General features: G+C 43.9%; 1 protein-coding gene across 17 annotated transcripts in view; it reads right to left on the bottom strand.

Annotated features, from left to right (window-relative positions):
- LOC130368988 (uncharacterized) overlaps window positions 1–18745 on the bottom strand; it is an 86237-nt gene that overhangs the window by 65421 nt on the left and 2071 nt on the right. For 16 of the 17 annotated variants that reach the window (XR_008892635.1, XR_008892633.1, XR_008892632.1 and 13 more), the window contains exon 2: window positions 7196–7313. The gene's annotated coding sequence lies outside the window, so the exon portion shown is untranslated. Of the gene's footprint in view, window positions 1–7195; window positions 7314–9677; window positions 10788–18745 lie in introns of those variants that run through there. The other variant, XM_056573574.1, reaches the window with a different exon arrangement.

Here is an 18745-nt window from a genome sequence, read left to right as displayed (position 1 = left end):
ATGAGGTATGTCCTTACTCGAGAGAAATTGGGTTACACATTTTGGGGGGGATTTCTCTACTTTTACCCCTTATAAAGATTCAAAAACTGGGTCTACAAGAACATACGAGTGTAAAAAATTCAGATTTAGAATTTTCTCCTTCACTTTGCTGCTATTCCTGTGCAATACCTAAAGGGTTAACTTCCTTACTGATTGTCATTTTGAATACGTTGAGGGGTGCAGTTTTTATAATGTGGTCATTTATGGGGTATTTCTAATTTCTAACTTCAAAACTGAACTGGTCCCTGAAAAATTCAGATTTAGAAAATTTTGTGAAAAATTAGAAAATTGCTGCTGAACTTTGAAGCCCTCTGATGTTTTCCAAAAGTAAAAACATGTCAACTTTATGATGCAAACATATAGTAGACATATTGTATTTGTGATTCAATATATCATTTATTTGGAATGCCTATTTTCCTTACAAGCAGAGAGCTTCAAAGTTTGAAAATTGCTAAATTTTAAAATTTTCCTGAAATTTTAGAATTTTTCACCAACAAAATTTTACCGATATGTTAAAGTAGAATATGTCACGACAAAACAATCTCGGAATCAAATTAATGAGTAAAAGCATCCCAGAGTTATTAATGCTTATAGTGACAGTGGTCAGATGTGCAAAAAACGCTCTGGTCCTTAAGGTGAAAATGGGCTTGGTCCTTAAGGGGTTACATTTTGCACCTAAAAATCCATATGATGGCTTATTTTTTGCGCCACCAATTCTACTTTGCAGTGACATTAGTCATTTTACCAAAAAATCCACGGCGAAACAGAAAAAAAAAATCATTGTGCGACAAAATTGAAGAAAAAAATTTAATTTTGTAACTTTTGGGGGCTTCCGTTTCTACGCAGTGCATTTTTCGGTAAAAATAACACCTTATCTTTATTCTGTAGGTCCATACGGTTAAAATGATACCCTACTTATATAGGTTGGATATTGTCGTATCTCAGAAAAAAATCATAACTACATGCAGGAAAATGTATATGTTAAAATTCTTATCTTCTATCCCCTATAACTTTTTTATTTTTCCACGTACGGGCCGGTATGAGGGCTCATTTTTTTGCGCCGTGATCTGAAGTTTTTATCGGTACCATTTTTGTAATGATCGGACTTTTTGATCGCTTTTTATTCATTTTTTCATGATATATATCAAAAATACACTATTTTGGACTTAGGAATTTTTTTTGCGCGCACGCAATTTAATTAACGATATATTTTTATAGTTTGGACATTTTCGCACGCGGCGATACCACATGTTTATTTTTATTTACACTGTTTTTTTTTTTTTAATAGGAAAAGGGGGGTGATTCAAACTTTTAATAGGGGTTAGATGACCTTTGTTAACTTTTTTTTTTTGCAGTGTTATAGCTCCCATAGGGACCTATAACACTGCACACACTGATCTCCTATGCTGATCCCTGCAAAGCCATAGCTTTGCACGGATCAGTCAGATAGGCGGTCGATTGCTCAAGCCTGTAGCTCAGGCTTGGAGCAATCAATCGACGATCGGACGCCGCGAAGAGAGGTAAGGAGACCTCCGCCTGCTTCCCAGCTGATCGGAGCATCGCGATTTTATCGCAATGTCCCGATCAGCCCGACTGAGCTGCCGGGAACCGTTTACTTTCGTTTTCAGACACGGCGGTCAACTTTGATCGCCGCGTCTGAAGGGTTAACAGTGCGCGGCACAATGATCGGTGCCGCAAGCTGTTAGCCCAGGGTCCTGGCTATAGTTAGCAGCTGGGACCGACCCGGTGTGATGTGGAGTCACGACGTGACCCTGTTTTTCCCACCGGAACTGGGCTTAGGGTGTACAGGTATGCCCTAAGTCCTTAAGAGGTTAAAATTGTAATTTTCTGACCCCTATAAACTTTTTTATTTTTCCATATCCGTGTAAGGGCTAATTTTTTTGTGCTGTGGTCTGTAGTTTATATATATAGATATTTTAATAGTTTGAACATTCGTGCATGCGGCCATACCACATGTATGTTTGTTTATTATTTTATTTTAAAAGTTGGGAAATGGGGGATGATTCAAACTTTTATTTGGGGAGGGGCTTATTAACATTTACAATTTTTTTTATTTTTATTTTTTACACTTTTACCTTTTTTTTTTATTTTTATTTTTTAGTCCCCATAGGGGGCTATACCATGCACTCTTTCAATTCCATACACTGTTCAATGCTAAGCTTTTGCTCAGCATTGACCAGTGTTATCAGTGCCCTGCTGCTCCAGCCTGCCATGGCTGGCGGGGGACATCAGAGCACCGATAGGATGATGAGGAGTGGGTAATGGCCCTCCTGCTGTCCTCTCAGCTGATCAGGATATCGCGATTTTACTATGACGGTCCCGATTAGCTCTGCTGAGCTGCCGGGATCGTTTTCTTAACATTTCAGACGCCGTGATTAACTTTGACCGTAGCGTCTAAAGGGTTAATGCCCAGCATCAGCCTGATTGGTGATGTCTGGCATTAACCCACCGGGTATGCACCCAGATAACAGGACCAGGGCGTACAGATACGCCCTGAGTCCATAAGTACCAGGATGCAAGGGCGTATCGGTACACCCTGCATCCTTAACAGGTTAAGTCCCCTTTGGCTCAAACAGCAACGGTTGATGCCATCTTACACTGGATGTACCTTAATCTTGGAGTACATCTCTTATAAATTTGGAAGTTCTGGGCTCTAGGTTTACCATTCATGTAATGCATCTTTTTGATTTGTCATCAATTTCCCTCCTACGGTCACATCCAAGGAGGTTGGTTACAGTCCCGTGGACCTTGAACTTGAACCATGTTTAACCCCTTAACGATGCAGGATGTAAATGTACGTCCTGGTGAGGTGTTACTTAACGCACCAGAACGTACATTTACATCCTATACATAACCGCGAGCATATACATAACTGATAGCAGCCAGGGACCCACCGGAAATGGCCAACATCCGCAATCGCGCGGATGTCCGCCATTAACCCTCAAATGCTGTGATCAATACAGATCACAGCATCTGCAGAAGTGCGGCACTTAATGTGGACGATCGGATCGCCCGCAGCGCTGCCAAAATTGCTGCTTTTATTCCAAAAAGAAATTGCTAAAAAAAATGTATTAAAAGTTTTATATATGCAAATGTGGTATAAAAAAAATTACTGATCACGGCACAAAAAATGAGCCCTCATACCGCCGCTTATACGGAAAAATGAAAAAGTTATAGGCCAGCAAAATAGAGGGATTATAAACGCACTAATTTGGTTAAAAAGTTTGCAATTTTTTTAAAGCGGTATAATAATAGAAAAGTATGTAATCATGGGTATCATTTTCATCGTATTGACTCACAGAATGAAGAAAACAGGTCTATTTTACCATAAAGTGTAAAGCCTGAAAACGAAACCTTCCAAAATTAGCAAAATTGTGGTTTTCTTATCAATTTCCCCACACAAATAGTATTTTTTTTTTGATTGCGCCATACATTTTATGGTAAAATGAGTGATGTCATTACAAAAGACAACTGGTCGTGCAAAAAACCAGTCATCATACTAGTCTGTGGATGAAAATATAAGAGTTATCATTTTTAGAAGGCAAGGAGGAAAAAACGAAAACGTTAAAATAAAACCCCTTAAGGACCAAGGACGTACCGGTACGTCCTTGGTCCTGCTCTCCTGATATAACGCGGGGTTACATAGTAACCCCACGTCATATCACGGCGGGCCCGGCGTCATAGTGAAGCCGGGACCCGCCTCTAATAGCGTGCAGCGCCGATCGCGGCGCAGCGCACTATTAACCCTTTAGCCGCGCGCTCAGAGCTGAGCCGCGCGGCTAAAAGTGAAAGTTGCCGGCTAGCTCAGTCGGGCTGTTCGGGATAGCCGTGGCAAATCGCGGCATCCCGAACAGCTGACAGGACAGCGGGAGGGCCCCTACCTGCCTCCTCGCTGTCCGATCGCCGAATGACTGCTCAGTGCCTGAGATCCAGGCATGAGATCCAGGCATGAGCAGTCAAGCGGCAGAATCGTTGATCACTGGTTTCTAATGAGAAACCAGTGATCAATGATGAAGATCAGTGTGTGCAGTGTTATAGGTCCCTATGGGACCTATAACACTGCAAAAAAAAAGTGAATAAAGATCATTTAACTCCTCCCCTATTAAAAGTTTGAATCACCCCCCTTTTCCAATAAAAAAAAAAAACAGTGTAAATAAAAATAAACATATATGGTATCGCTGCGTGCGGAAATGTATTATAAAAATATATCATTTATAAAAATATATCATTAATTAAACCGCTCGGTCAATGGCGTGCGCGCAAAAAAATTCCAAAGTCCAAAATAGTGCATTTTTGGTCACTTTTTATATCATTTAAAAATGAATAAAATAAGTCCAATCAATGCAAAAATGGTACCGTTAAAAACTTCAGATCACGGCGCAAAAAATGAGCCCTCATACCGCCCCATACACGGAAAAATAAAAAAGTTATAGGGGTCAGAAGATGACAATTTTAAACGTATTAATTTTCCTGCATGTAGTTATGATTTTTTCCAGAAGTCCGACAATATCAAACCTGTATAAGTAGGGTATCATTTTAATCGTATGGACCTACAGAATAAAGATAAGGTATTATTTTTACCGAAAAATGTACTACGTAGAAACGGAAGCCCCCAAAAGTTACAAAACGGTTTTTTTTTTTTCTATTTTGTGGCACAATGATTTTTTTTTCCGTTTCACCGTAGATTTTTGGGCAAAATGACTGACGTCATTGCTAATTAGAATTGGTGGCGCAAAAAATAAGCCATCATATGGATTTTTAGGTGCAAAATTTAAAGAGTTATGATTTTTTAAAGGCAAGGAGCAAAAAACGAAAATGCAAAAAGGACAAACCCCCGGTCCTTAAGGGGTTCTCCGGTGCTTAGACATCTTATCCCCTATCCAAAGGATAGGGGATAAGATGCCTGATCGCGGGAGTCCCGCCGTTGGGGACCCCCATGATCTTGCACTCGGCACCCCGTTTATAATCAGTCCCCAGAGCGTGTTCGCTCTGGGTCTGATTACCGGCGACCACATGGCCGACGGTGTGTGACGTCACGCTCCACCCCTCAATGCAAACCTATGGGAGGGGGCGTGACAGCTATCACGCCCCCTCCCATAGGCTTGCATTGAGGGGTGGAGCGTGACGTCACACGGGGGCGGAGGTGTGACATCACACGCCGTTGGCCCTGTGGTCGCCGGTAATCAGACCCGGAGCGAACACGCTCCAGGGACTGATTATAAACGGGGTGCCGCATGCAAGATCACAGGGGGTCCCCACCGGCGGGACTCCCGCGATCAGGCATCTTATCCCCTATCCTTTGGATAGGGGATAAGATGTCTAAGCACCGGAGAACCCCTTTAAGGCCCAAATGGACTGAGTCCTTAAGAGGTTAAAGGAGAAATCTGACAAAAATAAACTTATCCCCTATCCACAGTATAGGGGATAAATTGCCGATCGCAGGGGATCCGAGCGCTGGTACTCCTTGCAATCACCGGGACAGGGCACTAAATGAGGAGCGCAAGCTGCAGGCGGCGTGCGCTCCATTCATATCTATGGAAGTACTGAAGAGACCCAAGTACATCACTCGGGCATCATTGCTGCTCTCAAAGAAATGAATGGAGGACGTGCCATCTAAAATACCAGTAGACGGCACACGCTCCTCACAGAGGGAGCCAGGGTCTGTCTATCCTGTGGATAGAGCATACATTTACTATTGCCGAAGTTCTCCTTCAATGTGGTACACACCATGGGGGAGATTTATCAAAACCTGTGTAAAGGAAGAGTGGTGCAGTTGCCCATAGCAACCAGATTATTTTTTCATCTCCTAGAGGCCTTTTTCAAAATGAAAGAAGCAATCTCATTGCTTGCTATGGGCAATGGCACCACTCTTTCTCTACATATCTCAAGAAAAAAGACCTCCAAACGGATACAGAAAAACTGTCTTTTATTCACCCATCAGGTGCTCAAATGAGATGTTTCAGTCTCACCATGAGGCCTTTCTCAAGCAATTCAATAGTTTTACATCACTTCCTTATATATGGCAATCATCTGTGACATCACAAGACTTCATTTACATCAATTATGCATAGGTTTACAAAAATACATATCATTTCCCATAAGTGCATCAATAAAACATCCAAAGCTTGTCCCATCAAGTGTGCATTCACATAGCATATTCTGATCTTCTCAACAGCTATAATAAACCATTAGATCATATATACAATTCCGCATATATATCTATCAGTGGGTGATCTCACTTATGTGTTCATGTATTTAGAATTTGATTTGCTGTTCCCACATCACATCTTTAGTTTGTAAACAATTGCAGAGCACAGGTCCGGACGAGTGCTCATCCTCCAGAGTGCTCCTCCCGTCCTGACATCACTTCGCGTCCAGACCACTGCGAGCTACCAGCGCATGCGCTGGTCGTTAGCTTCAGCTGTCATCTTCATTGAGGACAAACAGAACACCTGGTGGGCATGCGTATTCACACTACAAGCATCCCGGTTGCCATCATGACTACTGGAAACATGCCCACAATATGTCCTGTATGTCACCTCAATGTATACAGATTAATTATAAAAAATTATTCATTATTGTAATAAAAAAGTCCCAAAGATCAATCAGACATATAATACAACCATCTCCAACTCCACCGTCAGTACATGATATATAATCATATACAGCCCGAAGATAAATATATTTTTATTTATTTTTCAGTTCTCATAACCTGTTTGTCCATGGGAAGACCTAACTCCCCAGGCCCGTCCATAAGTTTTTTTTTTTTTTTTTTATAAAAGAGTTCTGTGTATAGGTAGTGAATCCAGGGAGCCTATATCCAGGCTTCACCAATCCACATCTATACAATAGCTTATATTCAACACACTGGTATCATGACCCCTGGTACACATAAAGTGTTCCAAGGACCAGGACTGGCCGCATGCTCACAAATTAGAATACGCTCCGGCCATAATGTACCAATACTGGATACTAAATCTACCCCGACTGTTACTACAAGTTAGAGGGCCCCCAGGACAAACCAACCAGGTCACACCAACCTCCAAGTAAGACATATTGTGGACAGCAAGATATTTATTTGATCCCTGACAGTACAATATGGGACCAGAATATATGGATTATCTTGTAGTCATACAATACGCATTTGGTCTTGATGCTTGTGCAGTCTTTTCAAATGGTTTCTTCCATCAACGTGATGTGTGGAACATGCGATGGTAGATATCGAGGTGTTCCCAAAGTGAACCCCATGTGCACTAAAAATGTGAAAATATGAAAAAATAGAAATATTAAAACCATATAATAAAAATGGTACATAATCTATATACAAAGTAGCTGAGATGGACAATCAACTGGGTAAGATCCATAGCTTATATCACCTTCCATAAAGTACTCAGCTTATATCCCCCTAAGTAAAGCACTCAGAACAATTTATCAATCCAAAATAATTCTCTCCTTTTCAACAACTTTTCCTTGTCTCCTCCCTTTCGTGTATGAGGAATATAATCAATGATCATAAATTTAAGCTGATCAACTGTATGTTTAATTTCACTGAAATGTCTAGGTAGGTAGTTCTATCTTTCCGGTAGGGATAGATGACTTATGATTGTTCAATATAATTCTACATTCTGTGGTAGTTTCACCTATGTAGATGAGTGAACAGGGACAGACCAAAACATAAATAACCGTGTCAGATTTGCAGGTCACATGATGACTTATTTTACACTGGATATTCAGGGTTGGGTGGTTGAAGATGTTGCCTTTAATCATTAATTTGCTATTTTCACACTGCATACACGGGAAACATCCTGGTTTTAATTGTGTAGATAGGCTATTTCTGTCTGTAAGGACATCTGTTCTCACCAATTTGTCCCTAAAATTGGGAGACCTTCTGCATGCTAACATAAGGGGTGATACCAATTCAGGTATCTGATCAAACGAACTAGAAATTATGTTCCAATGTTTTTGGATACTCCGCCCAATTTTATTACTAAGGGGGGGGGTAAATGTTGACACAAATGGTATACGTTTTTTACTAGACCTAGTCATACTAGATGTTAAAGTTTCTTCACGGCTCACTTGTTTGACTCTGTCTATCTGATGTTCCACCAACCCCTTAGGGTATCCCCTATGGACAAATTTCTTCCCCATCTCCTCCAATCTATCATTTAATCTATCAGGATCATCAACAGTCCTTTTAACTCTGAGGAGTTGGCTGTACGTAAGAGATTTTACCATATTACTGGGATGTGAACTATCATAACTCAATAAATTATTTCTGTCTGTAGGTTTGACAAACAAATCTGTTTTAAGAGTGTTTCCTTCAACATATATCTAAGTGTCTAAGAACTGGATGCCTATCTTAGAGGACACCATAGTAAATTTGATGTCCTCATCAATACCATTCAATTCAGATAAAAATATTTTAAGTTGGTCTTCTGTACCCTTCCATATGGCAAAGATGTTGTCTATATACCACCACCATTTTAAGATATTATCAAAATGGTGGGATGGGTATATAGACGACTCTTCAAGCTCTGCCATTATGATATTGGCGTAAGTAGGCACCATATTCAAGTCCATTGCATTTCCCTTTAATTGCATGCAGTAATCATTCTCAAACAGAAAATAGTCAATATGATATCAACCAAACCAACAATGAATTCTTTACACTCTGGTGTCTGTGTATTGTCCCTCAAAACTTTGTTGATGCTCTGTATACCTCTATCATGATTGATAGAGGTATAAAGACTCACCACATCAAAGGAGACCAAAATTGAGTCATCAGGAAGATGAACGTCTCTCAATTTAAGTAAGAAATCGGATGTGTCACTAATGCACACTGGGCAGGGATAAGTGCAGCCCTGAACTGACTCACACCCACTGTCCCAGCCTTTTGGGGTGTCCACCACCTTAAAAGGGTGGCCCGAATCTCGGTGCTGTCCCTACACTACTAAGGTCCAGGGAATAGCGAAGTCAAAGTAACAACACTGTATGGAAATCAGGGAAAAGGTCAGGGCACAAAAGGGTTAAAGGGGTAGTCCAGTGGTGAAAAACTTTTCCCCTATCCTAAGGATAGGGGATAAGTTTGAGATCGCGGGGGGTCCGACCGCTGGGGCCCCCTGCGATCTCTCTGTACGGGGCCCCGGCTCTCCGCCGAGATAGCGGGTGTCGACCCCCGCACGAGGCGGCGGCCGACACGCCCCCTCAATACATCTCTATGGCAGAGCCGGAGATTGCCGAAGGCAGCGCTTCGGCTCTGCCATAGAGTTGTATTGAGGGGGCGTGTCGGCCGCCGCCTCGTGCGGAGGTCGACACGCCCCCTTCCAGCGGGCTGTCGGGGCTCCGTACAGGAGATCGCGGGGGGCCCCAGGGGTCGGACCCCCCGCGATCTGCAACGTATCCCCTATCCTTAGGATAGGGGATAAGTTGCTCACCACTGAATCACCACTGGACTACTCCTTTAACACAAACAGAGAATGAACAAACGTATATTCAGGGTCAAACATGTCAAGTCATAAACAGAGAGAGGTGTGGTACAGAATTAGAATGCAATAGAATGGCCAGGAATCAGGCCAAGAATATACACAAGATACTCCTAAGAATAGAATACCAGAGACCAGGCAAGTTGCTTTTTTCACAGCCAAGAGTGCAGTAAACATAGGACAGCTCAGGAGGGTGTGGGCACTAGGTCTGACACAACTGGACAGTCTTAATTGGCCTGGGCATCATCACGGTAATGGGCAATGCCGCAGCTGAACAGGTAGGGCTTGAGCAAGAAATAAACACACCTGTTACAGAAACCAAAATGAAGAAGGAAATGAAGGGGAGAGCACTCCTATTCTAAGCACAGCTTCAATAAAAGGATAAGTCTGTGGGGCTGTGTGTGGATCCAATAGAACAAATGACACCTGCGGGGTGCACGCAATACAGCTGCGGCAAGTAGTAACAACCAAACAAAAGAACGATAGCATGCACTCACCGGACGCCTAGACACAGTTTAAAGGGGTTCTCCCGTGCTTACAGATCTTATCCCCTATCCAAAGGAGAGGGGATAAGATGCCTGATTGCGGGAGTCCCGCCGCTGGGGACCCCCGGGATCTTGCACGCGGCACCCCGTTTGTAATCAGTCCCCGGAGCGTGTTCGCTCCGAGTCTGATTACGGATGACCACCAGGCCGGTGGCGTGTGACGTCACACCTCCGCCCCCGTGTGACGTCACGCTCTGCCCCTCAATGCAAGCCTACGGGAGGGGGTGTGATAGCGTTCTTTTGTTTGGTTGCACCTGCTACAGTACCAACTTTTTTTGTCCAGGCGTTTCATTATTTTGAAAATTATTCTTTTGAACCACAAAAAGCAATGTCGGATTTTCAGTAAATTTTATATTCATTAGTAACTTTGACAGTTTCAAGCTATTTCTGGGAGCATTGTCCACATCTGGAGTTCCCCCAGTAAGCAGGTAGGTGGCTACAATAGGTAGGTAGATTTCACCAGTTGGTGAGTAGGTACCCCAAGTATATAGGTAGAAAGATAGTAGCACAGTTAATGTGGGGGATATTGGCAAAGTAAATGGGGGGCATAGTGGCACAGTTCATGGACGGATCATAGTGGCAAAGTTCATTAGGGGCACAGTGGATTCATTGAGGGGTACAGACACCTCATTCATTGTTTTAAAGCACAACTGTCACAAATTTGTACCCCCATGAACTAATCACATGGTAACAAAGTTCTTTAGAATTACTCTCCAGGTATACATGTTACTGCTTTCTAGCAGCTTTTATCAGGCACAAAAATGCTTTATAAGACAGCCAGCAACAGTTGGATAGGCGTAGCTATGGCCCGCGGCCGCCACGCCTATGTCCTGTATGTCATCACTAGGACTGCTGTGTGATTGGTCCCAGCACATAGGCCCCTTTATTATCCTCATCTGTGGCGGCGAACACAGAAATGTATAAGTAAAACAAGTGCCCTTTCTCCTTTTAGGTCACAACGGGTTAGTCTGCATAGCAAGCGGCAGAGCATTACACTGCGCATGATGCCGCCAACACACAGGAATCCATACACAGGATGCCACAAAATATTTATTGTGGACCTAAAGAAGGCGTGAGAGCACGCCGAAACGCGTTGTCCAGTTGTACCGTTCTACGTAAAAATAAAAGTATCCTGTGTACCCATTGGCATCTCGACTCTATGTAACAATAGCGCTTGGGAGACAGAACCCCCTCATTTTCTGTGCTTCCTTTTCCTAATAGAAGAATAGGAGAACGGGCACTTGTTTTACTTATACATTTGTATGTTTGCTGCCACAGATAAGGAAAATAAAGGGGCCTATCTGCTGGGACCAATCACACAGTAGTCCTAGCGATGACATACAGGAGATAGGCGTGGCGGCCATGGGCCATAGCCACGCCTATCCGACTGTTGCTGGCTGTCTTATAAAGCATTTTTTAGCCTGATAAAAGCTGCTAGAAAGCAGTAACATGTATACCTGGAGAGCAATTCTAAAGAACTTTCTTACCCTGTGATTAGTTTATGGGTGTACAAATTTGTGACAGTTGCGCTTTAAGGTACACAGAAGTATAATTATTCGGTTTCAGGGCACAATGTTTGGCAATTTTATATTTGGGGCACAGCATGTGGCAGTATTATACTCAGGGGCAGTGTGCCTGTATTATACTCAGGGGCACAGTTTGTGGCAATATTATACTAGGGGCACAGTGTGTGGCAGTATTATAACAGGTGCACAGTGTGTGACAGTGTTCTACTCAGGGAAACAGTGTGTGGCAGTATTATATTCATGGTACAGTGTGTGGCAGTATTCTACACAGGGGCACAGTGTGTGGCAGTGATATATTAAGGGGTACAGTGTTTGATAGTATTATATTCAGGGGCACAGTATGGCAGTATTTAGGTCATAATAGGTTTACATGCTCCACACTTCAGTTGCTTGTGACTTATTATTAGGGCAATAATAATGTTGACAAGCAGTGCCTATTTCTTGCATGGCACTAGGGCCACAATATGTAAACCAGGCTAGGGCCTTCACCACATGGCAGACTTGGATAAGCGAACCCTTACTAAAAGAAGTGGAGTACCCCTGCCCAAGTAGGTAGGTAGGTTCTCTCATTAGGAAGTTTACCTCTCTAGGTAGAAAAGTTCTCTCTTGCCAACCGGAAACGAATGAAGCTAGGCTTCTCCTCATTTCTATGTCAAGTAGAAGGGCTTTCTCCTTGCTCATCCTCTCTGGTGAACACTGCCTGTGCCAGGACACAGAACCCTAATCTGCACTGACCCTTTTTTATAAAGCTGTCTGTGCCAATAAGTAATGGAGCAGGGAGCCAATAGTTCTGTACTCCATCACAGCTTTAAACAGAATGCATTTCCTAAAGACTTCAGGTAAAAGTGGTGCTTGCTTGACTGGTGCAGCAGTGGTGACCTAGGTGGCTCCTTACCCTGCCTACCTGTCTCTCCAACCCAGGACCAGCCCACAAGCAGCACTAGTCCATCTGGCATGTGACCAGTTCAGCTCAGCTGGGCAGAGGCATGTCATAGCTGGAAGAAGTCTTTATATCAAACTGGGTCAGATGGAAAAGTGATGAGTGCTATTTCTATCTGTACACCAGGGTATGGTGGTAATAACTGGTCACTTGTAAGCCATATTATTTTTGCCTGGAATTATGCTATACACTGTTGATGGTGCATACTATTTGGGGATGGAGCTAAAGCACTTTTGGGTACTGCAACTTGTGTGGTACCAGTAAGCATCCCAGCTTTATGTTGGCAGCATGACTGCCCCCTTTTTTTAGGCTGCCCATTAGGGTTGCCACCTGGCCACCATCCTGGTATCTCTATATTAAAAATATTTATCCAACCAATCCTTGAAATTGAAAGTGAAAGTAAAACGATCTTTACTGTGGCAACCACTAGGGGGGCCAAACTGCAACTCCCAGCATGCCCAGACAGCCTTGGTTGTAGTTTTGCAACATCTGGAGGGTCACAGTTTGGAGACCACTCCAGATGTTGCCAAACTACAACTCTCAGCATGCCTCGACTGCCCAGGCATGCTGGGAGTTGTAGTTCTGTAACATCTGTCCCTTCAGATTTAGCAATTTTCATGAAATTTTTGAAAATTGCTGCTCTACTTTGAAGCCCTCTAATTTTTTCAAAAAGCAAAAATATGTCCATTTTATGATGCCAACATAAAGTGGACATATTGTATTTGTGAAGAAAAATTTAATTTATTTGGAATATCCATTTCCCTTACAATTAGAGAGCTTCAAAGTTAGAAAAATGCTAAATTTTCAAAATTTTCATGAAATTTGGGGATTTTTCCCCAAAAAAGGATGCAATTAATGCCGAAAATTTACCACCAAAATAAAGTAGAATATGTCACGAAAAAACAATCTCAGAATCAGAATATTCGGTAAAAGCGTTTTCGCGTTATTAATTCGTAAAGTGACGGTGGTCATAATTGCAAAAAAGGGCTCAGTCCTTAAGGTGAAAAAGGGCTGCGTCCTTAAGGGGTTAAGCTTTTACTTATAAATTTGATTCCGAGATTGTTTTTTCGTGACATATTCTACTTTATGTTAGTGGTAAATTTTCGTCGATACTTGCATCATTTCTTGGTGAAAAATTCAAAAATTTGATGAAAAATTCGAAAATTTAGCATTTTTCTAACTTTGAAGCTCTCTGCTTGTAAGGAAAATAGACATTCCCAATAAATTCTATATTGATTCATATATACAATATGTCTACTTTATATTTTCATCATAAAATTGACGTGTTTTTACTTTTGGAAGACATCAGAGGGCTTCAAAGTTCAGCAGCAATTTTCCACAAAATTTTCAAAATCTGTATTTTTCAGGGACCAGTTCAGGTTTGAAGTGGATTTGAAGGGCCTTCATATTAGAAATACCCCATAAATGACCCCATTATAAAAACTGCACCCCTCAAAGTATTCAAAATGACATTCAGTAAGTGTGTCCTTTAGGTGTTTCACAGGAATAGCAGCAAAGTGAAAGAGAAAATTCAAAATCTTCATTTTTTACACTCTCATGTTCTTGTAGACTCAGTTTTTGAATTTTTACAAGGGGTAAAAGGAGAAAATCCTCTCAAAATTTGTAACCCAATTTCTCTCGAGTAAGGAAATACCTCATATGCCTATGTAAAGTGTTCGGCGGGCGCAGTAGAGGGCTCAGAAGGGAAGGAGCGACAAGGGGATTTTGGATAGTGAGTTTTTCTGAAATGGTTTTTGGGGGACATGTCACATTTAGGAAGCCCCTATGGTGTCAGGACAGCAAAAAAAAAAAAAAAAACACATGGCACACTATTATGGAAACTACACCCCTCAAGGAACGTAACAAGGGGTACGATGAGCCTTAACACTCCACAGGTGTTTGACAACTTTTTGTTAAATGTCTTCTGAGTATGGAAATACCCCATGTTTGGACGTCAAGTGCTCTGCTGGTGCACTACAATGCTCAGAAGAGAAGGAACGCCATTGAGCTTTTAGAGAGAATTTGTTTGGAATGGTAGTCAGGGGCCATGTGCATTTACAAAGCCCCCCGTGGTGGCAGAACAGTGGACCCCCCCCCCCCCACGTGACCCCATTTTGGAAACTACACACCTCGCGGAATGTAATATGGGGTACAGCGAGCATTTACACCCTACTGGCGTTTGACAGATCTTTGGGACAGTGGGCTGTGCAAACGAAAAATTAAATTTTTCATTTTCACGTACCACTGTTCCAAAAATCTGTCACGACACCTGTGGGGCATAAATGCTCACTGTACCCATTATGACATTCCGTCAGGGGTGTAGTTTCTAAAATGGGGACACATGGGGAGGTTCCTTGTTCTGGCACTATGGGGGCTTTGTAAACACACGTGGCCTTCAATTCTGGACAAATTTTCTCTCCAAAAGCCCAATGGCGCTCCTTCTCTTCTGAGCATTGTAGTTTGCATGTAGAGCACTTTACATCCACATATGGGGTTTTTATATACTCAGAAGAAACGGGGTTACAAATTTTGGGGGGCTTTTTTTTCCTATTTTCCCTTGTGAAAATGAAAAATTTAGGGTAACACCAGCATTTTAGTTATTTTTTTATTTTTTTTTATTTTCCCATTCAACTTTAATGAAAATTCGTCAAACACCTATGGGGTGTGAAGGCTCACATTACCCCTTGTTACATTCCGTGAGGGATGTAGTTTCCAAAATGGGGTCACATGTGGGTATTTATTTTTTTGCGTTTATGTCAGAACCGCTGTAAAATCAGCCACCCCTGTGCAAATCACCAATTTAGGCCTCAAATGTACATAGTGTGCTCTCACTTCTGAGCCTTGTTGTGCGCCCACAGAACATTTTACGCCTGCAGATGGGGTATTTCCATACTCAGAACAAATTTTGGGGGTCTTTTTTTCCTTTTACCTCTTGTGAAAATAAAAAGTAAAGGGCAACACCAGCATGTTAGTGTGAAAAAATTTTTTTTTTACAGTAACAGGCTGGTGTAGCCCCCAACTTTTCCTTTTCATAAGGGGTAAAAGGAGAAAAAGCCCCTCAAAATTTGTAGTGCAATTTCTCCCGAGTACGGAGATACCCCATATGTGTCCCTAAACTGTTTTCTTGAAATACGACAGGGCTCCGAAGTGAGAGAGCGCCATGCGCATTTGAGGACTAAATTGGGGATTGCATAGGGATGGACATAGGGGTATTCTACGCCAGTGATTCCAAACAGGGTGCCTCCAGCTGTTGCTAAACTCCCAGCATGCCTGGACAGTCAGTGGCTGTCCGGAAATGCTGGGAGTTGTCGTTTTGCAACAGCTGAAGGCTCCGTTTTGGAAACACTGCTGTACAATACGTTTTTCATTTTTATTGGAGGGGGGGGGGGGGGAACAGTGTAACGGGGTGTATATGTAGTGTTTTACCCTTTATTTTGTGTTAGTGTAGAGTAGTGTAGTGTTTTTAGGGTACATTCGCACTGGCGGAGGTTTACAGTGAGCTTACCGCTACGCGTTTGCGCTGCGGCGAAACATTTGCCGCAGCTCATACTTGAAGCAGGAAACTTACTGTAAACCTGCCTGTGTGAATGTACCCTGTAGGCATTTGCGCGGGGTGCCTGCTGATCGATATCAGCAGTCGCCCCGGTCCGTTGCCCGGCACGTGGCGGGAACCGAAATTCCCACGGGCGTATGCATACGCCCTTCGTCCTCAAGTACCAGGAAGCAAGGGCGTATGCATTAGGGGTGTGAATCGCCAAGAATTTGGCGATACGATTCAAATCGCAATACCAGTGTGGCGATTCGATATATCCTGATATATCGCGATACCGTCTAGGTGACGATACATCACGATATATCCAGATTCTGTCTAAAAAGCAGTGTCTTTTACACTTTTATTAAAATTTTATTTTATTTTTTTTATTCACTTTATTAGTCTTTTAGGAATCATTAGATTCCTCAGACAGATGAATAGAGTTCTATTGAACTCCATTGATCTGCAATCCATTGATAGAGCCTGGTCCAGCCAGGCTCTATCAATGACAGAGCCACGGAGGGCAGGGAAGCAGAGGGAAGCCCTCCGGCTACCTCCACAGTGGATCGCTCACCTGCGATCGTGCTGCGGGGGGGGGGGATGGGCAATCCACCCCACTAGCCCACCAGGGAGCATTCACAGATCCCTTTAGACGCCGCTGTCAGCTTTGACAGCGGCAATCTAAAGGGTTAATAGCCAGCCGCAGCGATCGCCGCATGCTGGCTATTAGCGGCAGCCCCCGGCTACGGAGAACAGCTGTTGGCTGCAGAGTATGGAGCGGGCACGAGTCCGGAGCCCGCTTCATACACACTGCAGAGCACCGCATGCTGGATATTAGCGGTGGTGATGCATCAGCGGCCCCCGGCTACTGAAATCAGCTGGGGACCACAGAGTACGGAGCGGGCACGAGTCGGAGCCCGCTCCGTATACCCAGAGCGCTGCCGTGTCAGATCCGGCCTGCCCGGTTCCACAAATGTGGAACTTGTATGTCCTGATGCCCGGGACATGCTATTCCGGGCATCAGGAAATACAAATTCCACATCCCTAAAAGGATAGATTCAAAAATATTTTGAATCGATTCAGTATCGCCAAGTGAAAAATCGCAATAATCGTGCGAATCGATTTTTTCTTACATCCCTAGTATGCATACGCCCTTCGTCCCCAACAGGTTAAGATAGAGGGGGGAATAATGGCAAAAGGGATCAGAGGGAGGGCGGAATAATGGCACAAGGGGATTAAATAGCGCATTAGTATAAAGGTAAGCACACGCATTTTGTCCGTGGTACCCCTCACGCGAGGGGTATCCGTGGACATACTTTCAGCCTTTGGGGGTACAGTCGCCAAGAAGGTTGAGAACCACTGCCATATACTATACCAGTGCTTCCAAACCAGTGCTCCTCCAACTGTTACAGAACTACAACTCCCAGCATGTTGGACTATAAAGTAGTATATCGAATAGGTAAGTGTTTCCCAACCAGGGGTGCCTCCAGCTGTTGTAAAACTACAACTCCCAGCATGCCTGGACAGCCACCACAGGCTGTATCAGAGAATGCTGGGAGTTGGTTAGTAACTAACTTCACCTCCAGTACTTGCTAAAAAAAAAAAAAGAAGAAAAAAAGCGATCAAAAAGTCACATCAAAACTAAAATGGTACTGTTAAAAACTACAGATGGGGGCGCAAAAAATGAGCCCTCATACAGCCCTGTAAGGAGAAATAAAAATAAGTTATAGGGGTCAGAGTAGGACATAATTTACCCAGCATATGTGCATCCCGTGATGTTACGCATACATCATTAATTATGCAAATTAGCAAATTTTTGCAATAAAGGTGGCAACCCTACTGCCCATGATGCCTCAGCTGTTTTCAGTCTATCATCTCCCCCACCTGGGGAACAGAACTGGCAGCACTGCCCCTATGGTGCCCCAGCTGTACCGGCAGCACTGCCCCTATGGTGCCCCAGCACCACTGCCCCTATGGTATCCCAGGTGTACCGGCAGCACTGCCCCTATGGTGCCCCAGGTGTACCGGCACCACTGCCCCTATGGTGCCCCAGGTGTACTAGACCTGCAGTCATATGGTACAGTGCTGCCGGTACACCTGGGACACCATAGGGGCAGTGAGGCCAGTACCCCTGGGGCACCATAGGGGCAGTGCTGCCGGTACACCTGGGGCACCATAGGGGCAGTGCTGCCAATACACCTGGGGCACCATAGGGGCAGTGCTGCCAATACACCTGGGGCACCATAGGGGCAGTGGTGCCGGTACACCTGGGGCACCATAGGGGCAGTGCTGTCAATACACCTGGGGCACCATAGGGGCAGTGCTGCCAATACACCTGGGGCACCATAGGGGCAGTGCTGCCAATACACCTGGGGCACCATAGGGGCAGTGCAGCCAGTACACCTGGGACACCATAGGGGCAGTGCTTCCAGTACACCTGGGGCACCATAGGGGCAGTGCTGCCAATACACCTGGGGCACCATAGGGGCAGTGCTGCCGGTACACCTGGGGCACCATAGGGGCAGTGCTGCCGGTACACCTGGGGCACCATAGGGGCAGTGCTGCCGGTACACCTGGGACACCATAGGGGCAGTGCTGCCAATACACCTGGGGCACCATAGGGGCAGTGCTGCCAGTACACCTGGGACACCATAGGGGCA

Source organism: Hyla sarda, chromosome 4 (genome assembly GCF_029499605.1).
Source record: "Hyla sarda isolate aHylSar1 chromosome 4, aHylSar1.hap1, whole genome shotgun sequence".
NCBI lineage: Eukaryota > Metazoa > Chordata > Amphibia > Anura > Hylidae > Hyla > Hyla sarda.
The sequence above is the reverse complement of the archived record's forward strand: the minus strand, read 5'-3'. Positions and strand labels throughout refer to the sequence as shown.